General features: G+C 31.7%; 1 long non-coding RNA gene and 1 pseudogene across 1 annotated transcript in view; one reads left to right on the top strand and one right to left on the bottom strand.

Annotated features, from left to right (window-relative positions):
- The window catches only part of LOC114076145, a 20,853-nt gene extending 12,071 nt beyond the window's left edge, over positions 1-8,782 (bottom strand). The window contains exons 1-2 of the long non-coding RNA XR_003576958.1: positions 8,638-8,782; positions 8,450-8,520 (exon numbers count right to left, since the gene is read on the bottom strand). This is a non-coding gene — a long non-coding RNA (uncharacterized LOC114076145). The remainder of the gene's footprint in view (positions 1-8,449; positions 8,521-8,637) is intronic.
- Positions 1,298-8,440, top strand: LOC107009666 (annotated as a pseudogene).
- Positions 8,783-10,822: the final 2,040 nt, after the last annotated feature.

Here is a 10,822-nt window from a genome sequence, read left to right as displayed (position 1 = left end):
GGGGGGGGGGGGGAGTAATGTAACACTCCTCGAAAGTCCATGACATAAGATAGAGCCTCACAAGTTGATCTAAGGTTGATAATACTGTTATAAGACCTAAGTTAATTTTATAAGTCATCTGGGAAGTTTTAGATCCAAGATGACAAGAAACGTCCATGACGTCCAGAAACTAGTTAAATTGAACGAGTTGACGTCCCTATGTTTGGCAAGATTAGGGAGGGACAAATTAAGTATAAAACTTGTAAAAAGACTTTGAATAGGTAAAATGTAGTATGGAGGGTCTAAACAGTCAATAAGGACTTCCCAAGGACCACTCGAAGGGTCCTTCAGGAGGACCCTAACATGGGCAGGCAGACTGCCAAAGAAACCTGCGAGAGATAAGAATCAAGGGGCTGCTGCGCGTCGCGCATCCTACACGCACCTTGGCAAAAGTTAACTCGCAACGCGTGCACGCCAGGAGGTCCACTGTCTCAAATCGGATTTTGAAAATAAATTCAGAAATCAACCTCGCGACGCGGAGCCACTTCCCAGATTTGTTAATGTTGTTTTTAAGAATTTTGACTTCACAAGGGTTCTTTTTGTTAAGGGAAAAGGGTCAAAAATACCCCCCTCCCCCAACTTTGATTTATTGTTTAAATTTACCCTCGCCTTTAAAATGAAGTTAATTTTACCCCTCTCGTTACTAATTTCACCAAATTTACCCTCCATTAGACGGATTGAGCCCAATTGACCCAATTTTTTTTTAAAAACCCTAATTCCTTATTTTAGCCCAATAACCCAACCCCATATAAAATAACTCATCCCCATATGAAATAACCCATCCCCAATAACAAAATATAGTAGTTTTACTAAAACCCTACATTTTTGCTCTGTGATTTTCAAACCCTTTTGCAGGGTTTTTTTATTGGAATTGCGAAATTTATGCTTTTTTTAGTACAATGATTATGAATCTTAACTTCTGTTTGATGGGTTCTGTGTTGTAGTTTTGTGTTGTTTGAGTATCTAGGAGAATGATGTTAACTCATAGAAGAAAAATCGAAAAAGACTATTTTTCCTGATTTTATTTTTGGGGTTTCATATGGTTGTGCTTGGTGTTATTGAGTAGGAGATCTTGAGTAGCTAGAAAAGAATGTTAACGCTTCACTTAAAAGGAAAGAAAAGAAAATAAATGGTTATCCCTTCTTTGAATTCCCAACTGTAGTAGGCTGTTGAATGGATTGATTAGGGATGTGCAATCTGATTAGGACAACCCTCTTCAAAATTTAGAAAAAATTAAACACAAAAATGAGGTGCGGAGGATTTAATGGAGAAGACTTGTTTGTGTGACCTAGGTTCATGTATGATAGTTTCATGGTGATAGAGAAATTGTGGTAATTTTAAATGGGGATGGTTATTTTAAATGGGGATGGGTTATTGGGTTAAAATAAGAAATTAGGGTTTTTTAACAAAAAAATCGGGTCAATTTGGATCAATCCGTCTAATGGGGGGTAAATTTGGTGAAATTAGTAAAAGGAGGGGTAAATAAAACTTCATTTTAACGGTGAGGGTAAATTTAAACAATAAAATCAAAGTTTGGGGGTATTTTTGACCCTTTTCCCTTTGGTTAATTTAGAAGGTGATTATATATAGCCTAAGGGTCAGTTTTAAGTCCATTTCACTCACCTAAATCAAATTTCCAAAACAAAACTCAAAAGCTCTCATCTCTCTCTACGTGCTCTCTCTCTCTAAATCCTCCATTGAACGAAGAACAAAGCTTGAAAAAGAAGACCAATTTCTCTAGAAATTTCACTTCAATTTTGTGGATTAATCTTCATTAAAGTATGGGTTCTTAACTCTTGGTATTCCTTTCCCCAAGAGGTCCTTTCAAAGTTGATTTCTAAATCACCTAATGTCAAGGTTTTTTCAATTCAAATGGGTTTTCATCTAAACTTCAAATTGATGATAAATTGTGATTGCCTATAAATAATTAAGTGTATATTTTTGCTTAATTGATGTTAATTGATGCAATTTCATATACATCATGTCCCCTTCCCCAATTTACCCAAATCTTGGATCTTGCTTATAAATTGAAGGAAATTAGAGAATGTATTGATTGATACACTTAGCTTATCTATTCTAATTCGTTCATGGACTGCCTAGGGTAATGTATTGTTGGGATTGGATCTATTTATTGAAGAATTCATGATGAACCCTTTCCTCCTAACCTTAGGTTATGAATTGAAGTTAACTGGGATAGTGATGATACTATTGACCTAGTTATTGTATTAATTATTATGAATGATGTTGTTACACCGATTGTTGGGTTGAATTGGATGGTTTATGGTAAAACCTAGGATGATGGCTTGTGAAGGAGATTTGGTAAGTCTTGTGATCTCAACTCTTTAGTTCAATAATGATTACTTGTGATTAAGTGATGAAGTTGTATTGAAGTATATACCCTATGATAAGATTGATTAGGGTTGGTATGATGTTGAATTGGAATGTCTTGAACAATGGTTTGTGAGATGTTGTCTATGATGTAAATGTTATAAGGATGGTGATAACTTGTCAATGCATCTTATTATGATATGATATGTAAATATGTTAACCGCATATGTATGAGTTGTAATTAAAGGACAATACTCATGCAATTCTTATTGAGCTATAATGATGATTATATAAGGGAGTAGACCCTATGACCTACATTAATCTCTGATGATTAATAAATGCATTAAATACATTTCAAAACGGATTATAGCTTAGCACCGAGTGAACTAGAAGTGAGGAGTGTCCCTTCCCACATAGGGAAGGTAGGATCACTATACTCATGATATTAGAGACTATAATCCACGTAGCATAAAGAGGGTCCCAACTACATCTACTATTTCTTGAACTATGTTGCCCCCATAGGAATACTAGCTCGTAGATACACATAGATGCTATGTTCATGTTACGGTACTACCTTGGCAAGTAGTCCGCCTTCTTTCGGTGTAAGTTTCCATGATACCAAATTCCACATTAGCTAATGTCTATGTTGGTTAAGGCAAGATGTTCCCAAAAGGTAAAATGAAGTAATGAATGAACTCTAACTACGATGACCTAAAGGGTTTAGCTTAGTCTAGGTAGGGGTATGAGACTCTACCTATACATTGCACTAGTTATCCTTGAGGGAAGTCTTAGAAGGATTTTATTATGGGTGTATATACCTATAAATGTAAATGATAATGTTATTGGTTTCACTTATAAATATGTGGTTTGGTCTCTATTGCTAATGTATGATGTTATGTACTATTAATGTTATGCTATGTGAAGTTGGATATTGGTTATGGTTCTTTTTGGGTTTACTTGTTTGAGTAAGGTTATGGGGCTTTGCTTAGTCATTGTACTAGTGGACTTGATGAGGGTTCATGAGTGATGGTCGGTCTTGCCTTGGTTATGACGTTATGAACTCTTATCCATGCTTGTTGAAGTTATGTACTTGATGATAGAGTTGTACTGATTCTGTGCTCAATTATGTTGAATAGGCATGTTGAATTGACTAGACTTAGTGTTGTTGGTCTCGTGATGTAAATGGTCTTGACTTAACATATATGTATGATTGACTTGTATTGGTTCTTGTATGTGCATAAGGATTTTCAAGGTAAATGGCATGAATTAACGAAATGTCCCTTTTTAGCATGATTTTTATTTTGTTTGTGAATATGTGCCCATACTTGGTACAAGTGATGTGCTAGTCCCATTTCTCCCTTTTGTCCCAAACCATTTAGGTTCCGGTCATTGAAGGGTTTGTGAAGACTTTTGAAGGAAGACTTGGAATCCTCACTCTCCAAGTTGGGTAGGTCCTCACTACTTTGAGGACAATGCCATTTTATAGCTTTGGATATTGATTAGTCTTAAAAACAATATGTTCATTACCTTTCATTTGAGTACTACACATTGTTGCCTATATGTGGCTTTTATTATGTTGATGTATGGGCTATGCCCAATTGTTATACTTTTGTTTAGATGGTTATGAGATGAGACATCCGGTTTTAAGACTATGTTATACCTTATATATGTATATGTGCAATAATAGTAGAAGACTATGTAATCGTCTAATACGAAAGATCTATGTATATTGTATATGAATATATTGTAAACCTCAAGATAGATATAGAGAAGTTTTAAATTTTATGCATTTTTAACCAATGAATGTAATGATGTATGCTAAGAGGCTAGTCTTAGTCCTCTTCGAGGACGACGACGCCAATTACGTCTAGGGGTTACTCCCCAAATGTGACAATATATCAAACCAATAACAACAAAATTCATTCAATCATTCAAAGAGAGAAATTTCAAGCTTCAACAACACCAAGGGAACTGATCGAAGTGAATTTATTACTTCCTATATTTGTGTTATTTTGTTTGCTTGTAATCGTTCTTAAATTGTAGGATTCATTTCAACTGTGAAGGAAACGTTTCAAATCTGGGTGAATCATTGTAACGGCTAGGTTGAGAGTAACTTAGGTTCTTACTCTAAGTCTATATTAATTGGTTAGGATTAGTATAGAGAGTAGTGTTGTATATGCTCGGGCTCAGCTAAGTGATGGGGAGCGTTACTCAGTAGGTAAATTATCAAGCTAATCTCTTATTGTAATTGACTTTTACTTTTGCTTGTTAAAGATTAGTGAAAGTGGTTTGAAAAGTCCTGTTGAAAACATATCGTGGTTTTCCTCCCTTGAGCAAGAAGGTTTCCACGTAAAGTTGCTTGTCAATCTTTATATTGCTGCATTCTTTACTGTATTGAGGACCTGGTCCCATCTATATTAGTGGACGCGTACATTCCAATAGTGGCTGAGAGCTCTAAGAAGGGATATAGTTTCTACAGAACTCACTGTTCTTAAGAAAAAAGCTGCGAAATTGGCTGCCCAAGAAGCTTCCCTTGCTTCTCCTACGCTTATTGTTATGTCTCATAAGCTGATGGCAATCAAAGTTCAAAATCTTTGAAACCTCTTCGAAAGAGGATGAAAAAGAAGCTGAAAATAGCTAAGAAGAAGAATCATGGCAAGGTAAAGATCAGTAGGAAGAATGTTTGTATATTCTCTAAGCTGATAGATGTCTTGTTACTTACTGTTGAAAGTCCCTCCCATATTCTCTCCGATCTTACATTGTAGTATTATCTTGGAACTTGAGCATGTGAGTGGATAATGCTCGTACAAATTTCTTTGTGTGCTGTCAGAATGAAGCCTCAAATTCTTAAATTTGTTTATAAAATAGATTGTCTTATTCATTTACCATTTACAGTTTGTTGGAACATGCTAAACTTGTCTGGAATTATGAAGATGTAGACTATAATCCAACAATTTTAAGATGTTTTAGTTTTCTAATGAAGTTAACGTGGGAAACATCAAAAAAAATTGAGGAGGAAGTTTATGCCAACAAGGGAATGACACAGTTCACGATAACCATACCATGGCTAGGAACTAACATATTACTCTCAGTAACACTTGCACAAAGAAAACCAAAGTCATGTTCAGACTTGCTATGTCTAGCATAAAAAAAGAAATAGAGACAAGATAAACATGATCAGGACAAGGAAGAGGAAACTAAAAAACAACAAACTCTTGAGTCAGAAAGCGAGTGGCAACCTAATGGACATACCGAGGCACAAAGCAACAATAATCAACTAAATTACAGTGGTACCAAGCTTAAAATATCTATGTTTCTAACATCTCTGAGGAAAAAATAGAAAGTACCTACCCAAATGAAGAACTTGTTGATAACGAGCAGTCGAGGATCAATCATATAAGCAAGTCTACTAGCTTAGTTATTAAGATTGAAAATCAAATACCTCTACAGTTAGCAATGGAGTTGAATAATGAGCATGTAGTTGGTCAATCCCTTGGCCTCCAGAAAACAATTTGAAAGATATTTTCAACAGTAAAAAGGACATATTATATAGCTCACTCAAATGTAACTTTTTTGGGTTCCAAAGATGAACAAAACACAATTTGTTGATCAAAAAATAAACAATCATATGTCACAATGAAGAATACAAGATCAATTACTAACTTATAATCTTGAAACATGTATACATGATTCCTTTTAGCCAACCAAAGATTAAAGTAAGTACTTACACGAAATAGCCAGTTTTGATTAAATAAATCTTGTTGATAGTTGGTTTAAGATCATAACTTTTCGTATGTTCTTAACACGTATCAGGTAACACTCCGATTTCCCAAAATGATAAAGTTGTAAGAGATAGCACATGAGGAAACAGAAAGAGCTACACATTTATTAGATTATGGTATGAGATCGAGCAGTTACATCCATGACTAAGATTAGTGGAAAGATTTGCTTCACTAGGCTCATGAGCATTTTTCCTGAAGCTATCAAGAAGAATGATTGTGGATAGATGCAAGCTTCATATCAATGTACTAGAACTCAAAATGAGCCTGAGCCTAATACGACTAATTTGTTGGAAACTTTGATACCAATAATCTAACAGATGATCACTCAGGGAGGTTTCTGGAAACTACACTCAATTACTATATGTAAGAATATCACTAGGCGATCGTTGTGGTTTTTTTCAATAGTTCAGGATAATTTACTAGAATCATTTTATATTTTGAAATAATTAACTCGCAGTCTCAAAGTAATGCATACAGAAAGAACTAAAAGAATTAGAAATCGCTAATCTTAAGGTAATTTTATTCGATCACAAAATTAGAAACTGCTAATCTTAAACTAACAAAACAAACAGTGCATTTATATCAATTTGAAAATGGATTACAGGAATAACAAGATCCCAACTCTCTCTAGGTGACTTGTTGCTTAAGGTAATTTGATCCGATAAGATAAGATGGGAGGAAGTTCAGTCAGTGATGATTGGGAGTTTATTGCAAATGAAGCTCAGACATTACTCATGATGGGTGTAAAGGTGAAGGAAAAAGTGCCACAAACAATAGCATTGTTGTTAGAAATGCATTCCAATTGAGGTCTAGCTCTGGTGGTGTTACAAGAACTGGTGAGATTGAGAGGAATCAATTAGAAGATGGGCAGATTCTTGATGTGATCGATACCCCTTGATTTGATTTTGATGCTGAATCTGGATTAGTTGTAAATTAAATTGGTAAATGCATTGATTTGGCCGATGATGGTGTCCCCACTAGTCTTTTTGTTTTGTCTGTATGAACTAGCTTTTTAAAAGAAGAACAGGTTGTTATCCAGTACTATAAGAAGCTCTTTGGACCAAAATTAGTGATTACATGATTGTGGTCTACACTAGGGGAAAAGACCAAAGATAATGACTCTTTGAATGATCACTTAGATTGTTCCCCGACGAATTAAAGGAAGCTCTTAAAATGTGTGAGTATAGACAAGTGTTTTTCGACAATAAAACATAATATCCAGCAAAGTAAGGTGAACAATTGAGAAAACTTATTTTCAACGACTAGTGAAAAAACATATATGAGTCAATTATTTGAGGAACTAAAGAAGATGAAGCTTCGTAATGACTCACTGGAGGTTAGTTCTTTGCTCGGAGATTTAAAGCAAGTGGTAGCTGATGATTTGAAGGAGAAACACAGGCGAATAACTGAAATAGTTAAAACGAAGATGAACAATACCATGCATAGTCTTGAAAAGCAGTTAGAGGACTCGGTAAGAGGCAGAAAGAAAAATTCGTTAAATGAAAGATAGCTTTGAAAAATTGTTGATATGTATAGTGTGGATTGCAACGAGGTGTTGGGCTGGAAGTATGAACAAAGCTGTTGAGCCATCACAAAAGTATAAGGAAGGGAAATTATGTACTCGAGCTATCCAAAATATGTTGACATATATTGTGTGGATTGCAACGAGGTATTGCACTGGAAGTATGAACAAGTTGTTGAGCAATTGCAGAAGTACAAGGAAGGAAAATTCGTACTAGAGCTATGCAAAATTGCTAACTTATACTGGGTGGATTGAAACGAGGTATTGCGCTAGAAGTATGAACAAGTTGTTGAGCCATGAACTCGAGCTATGAAAAAATTGTTAAAGGTAATTGGTAACTCATATTCATAGTCTTTCTTATTTTATATGTCAGTACTTTGAAACAAGTTTATTTTCCCGTCTCAAAGCTTTCACTCTACCTAACTTTCCATCACAATTATCAACATTAGTGTTATCACTTTCATTTCACGTTATAACATCTTTTGTTCCTCATAAAAAAAGAGTAATAACAATTTAGTCGAAACCTATTTAGATGTAAATAACAGTTAAATAGGAATAACAGAACAACTCCTTATTTGGTTCGCAAAGTATGGAAACACTGATTATATAAAACTAAATTATGAACAAAAAATCAGATTATCTATTAAAAATCTCAACCAAGAAAGACAAGATTAAGAAATGAGTAGTCTTGAAAAGATAAGAAACAAGAAGAGAAACTTGAATACAACAAGTAAAAACGTTATCAAACAACTTCTCATAAAAATACAGAGCAACAAACCTGTAAGTCTTGCGCCGAAATTTTACCTTCAACAGAGATATGATGGTACTTGATTCGATTTTAGAGCAGAGCTACGACAAAAATAAAGAAATGAGTAATCTTAACAAGATGAGAAACAAGAAGAGCAACTTCAATACAACAAGTAAAAATGTTATAAAAGAAACTTCTGGAAAAAAAAAAGATGGTACTTGCTTCGATGTAGGAGAGAGATGCAACAAAAATAAAGTTTCAACATTAAGATTAGGGTAGGAGGATTTCGACTGGAGAAAGACTTAGCTAGGGCAACTTTATATTTATGAGAAGACAGAACGCTCATTTTTTTTTAATTTTACTTTCAACATAAAATTTTGGCGCCTATGTTTTTGTTAAATAACTTTTGTGATTTATTAATTTAATATTAATTTTAGAGGAAATATGTCATGCTCAAAACCATCAATTTTCATTTGAGATTAGTTATAAATTAGTGAACATAGCTGCACTTCGCGCATTATAATTAATTAGTGAATAAATAAATATTATATTTCTATAATTGATAATAAGTATTGTTGGAACGTATATATGTGTTTGTTGGTTGGTTGTACTTTCTCAAATGTTACATCTTATTGAATGATTGTTATCTATTGTATCGTATTGTTATTTTAAATACATATTTATTTTAATTGTTTTATAAATATTATTGTATAATATTATTTTAATTCATCTTGAATAACGGTAAAATATAAATAATATTACATAATTGTAAATGGACCATCAGATTGCAAATTTAAGAACAAAATATAAAATAATAATTTGAATGCACTTAACAGTGATAATTGTATAACAACTATTTTAATGGTTGAACATGAAGTGAAGATGGATGGGAAAAAAAGTGAAGAGATTTTATGAAATTCTAAATAAAAATTTGAGCAAAATGGATAAATTATTATCCAATCAAGTTGAGTATGTTGAGGCAAAGTAATTTAGAGAAAATATGAATAGAAGAAAATAATATTGCATTCAAGCATAGATTCAAGGAAGATACTTAAAAAGGAATTGATATAAATGAGAGAAAAAATTATATTTTTATTTTTGGTAGAACAGTAATTAATGAGAGAAGAAATGTAATATTATATAATGTGTTTTGAATTTTAAATTGACTATCAAATAGTGAATTTGAAAAGGCAATATAAAATACTAATCTAAATGCAATTTAATACCATAATTGTATAATAATAATTTTAATGATTAGATAAATAAACTGTAGATTTTTTTTTTATTGGAACTGTAAATAAAATTTGAGAAAAATAATTAAATTATTATTCAATCAATATTAATATTCTTTATTATTAGGTGTTTTTCTTCCTTATTAAAGACTCCTAATTATATAAAACAATTTAATAGATATGTTAAGATAAGAATGCGAGAGAGATATTTTAAGAAAATAAAATGACAAAACTGAGAAAATTATATACATATTTGTCTGAAGGACGATGTAACAAAGAGAAGAACAAAGATAGCTTTGAATAAATGAAATAAATGTCCATAGTTGATTTTTTACAGGTTCTCTTGCTAAAAAAAATCAAGAAAAGTTTTGAAAAATCTGAGAAAAAAAAAAGGAAGAAGATAAATAATGATATTGTTTAATGAGACACGTCACTTTTTTTATATATCATTCAATTTTAATATTATATGTAAGTATAGATTTTTTTAGCAAAAGAAATGATCTAAAATTTGAGATTATGAAAAATTAAATTCTGTAAAAAAAAAAGTAAAACAAACTTCAATTAAAGTAATATAAAAGAAAATTAAAAACAATATAATTAAAGATAGATAAGAAAAAAAATATGTTTCATGAGAAAAAAAGGGAAATTAGAAAAAATGACAAATTAAAGTCTATTTATGTATTAAAAAAATGCAATTCTTATAAAGTTATAACAATTAATTTTTAAAATAATATTTAAAAAAATAAAAAAGAAAGGAAAATTTTAATTTAAGGAAATGATATAAATTACATTAATGATGAGATTAAGGAAAGAAGATTTTAAAAATTAATAGCATTTATGATGAAAGCATTTAAATATGGTCATATTTTATATTCTGCAAATTTTCAAGGTAAAATTTTCATTATTTTAAAAAATAGGAAAAATGCATAAAATAAGAATCAGAAAAATAAATAATTATCTTCTAGACACTATTTCTAACAATTATTTTAAGAAAATAAAAAAAATGTCATAAAAATATTATAAAATAAATAAATATATAAAGTAAGAAGGTTGTTATCATTGAAAATTAAAAAAAAAAATGTCATAAAAATATTATAAAATAAATAAATATATAAAGTGAGAAGGTTGTTATCATTTTTTAACTTTAATTGTATTATTACATATAGATATG

Source organism: Solanum pennellii, chromosome 2, assembly GCF_001406875.1.
Source record: "Solanum pennellii chromosome 2, SPENNV200".
Lineage (NCBI taxonomy): Eukaryota > Viridiplantae > Streptophyta > Magnoliopsida > Solanales > Solanaceae > Solanum > Solanum pennellii.
This window is presented reverse-complemented; position numbering and strand designations above follow the sequence as displayed.